The sequence below is a fragment of the Arachis duranensis genome, chromosome 3, assembly GCF_000817695.3.
Source record: "Arachis duranensis cultivar V14167 chromosome 3, aradu.V14167.gnm2.J7QH, whole genome shotgun sequence".
Lineage (NCBI taxonomy): Eukaryota > Viridiplantae > Streptophyta > Magnoliopsida > Fabales > Fabaceae > Arachis > Arachis duranensis.
This window is the reverse complement of record NC_029774.3, coordinates 61,892,068-61,893,007: the sequence shown is the minus strand read 5'-3', so window position 1 is coordinate 61,893,007 and position 940 is coordinate 61,892,068.

The window sequence follows — 940 nt, the reverse complement described above, 5'->3', positions numbered from 1 at the left end:
TACCCCACCACTCTCTCTCTCTTCTTCACCCATTCACCAATCACCTCAACACCTCTTCCCCAAAAACCCCTCACCTATCAAATCCCATCTTTTTCTTCACCACTCACATCCATCCTTCATAAAACCCCACCTACCTCACCATTCAAATTCAAACCACTTTCCCTCCCAAACCCACCCATACATGACCGAACCCTACCCCTCTCTCAACTCCTATATAAACCCATCTTCACCCCTTCATTTTCACACAACCTAAACACTACTTCTCTCCCTTTGGCCGAACCACAAAGCCATCTCCATCTCCTCATTTCTTCTTCTTCTACTCTCTTCTTTCTTCTTTTGCTCGAGGACGAGCAACCTTTTAAGTTTGGTGTGGTAAAAGCATTGCTTTTTGTTTTTCCATAACCATTTATGGCATCCAAGGCCGGAGAAACCTCTAGAAAGAGGAAAGGGAAGGCAAAAGCTTCCACCTCCGAGTCATGGGAGATGGAGAGATTCATCTCAAGGGTGCATCAAGACCACTTCTATGCCAATGCATGGATCACCAAAAACCATGATCAAAGTGTGAACCCGGACCCAAAGAATTGGCTTACTATGGTTCGGGGGAAATACTTGGATTTTAGTCCGAAAAATGTAAGGTTGGCATTCAACTTGCCCATGATGCAAGGTGATGAACATCCTTACACTAGAAGGGTCAACTTTGATCAAAGGTTGGACCAAGTCCTCACAGTCATTTGTGAAGAGGGCGCCCAATGGAAGAGAGATTCAAGAGGGAAGCCGGTTCAACTGAGAAAGCATGACCTCAAGCCCATCACTAAGAAAAGGATGGAGCAAGCATGAGGAAATTCCTCCTCATAAAATCTCTGAGATACCTCAAGGGATGCACTTTCTTCCACAAAACTATTGGGAGCAAATCAAACACCTCCCTAGGAGAATTGAGTTC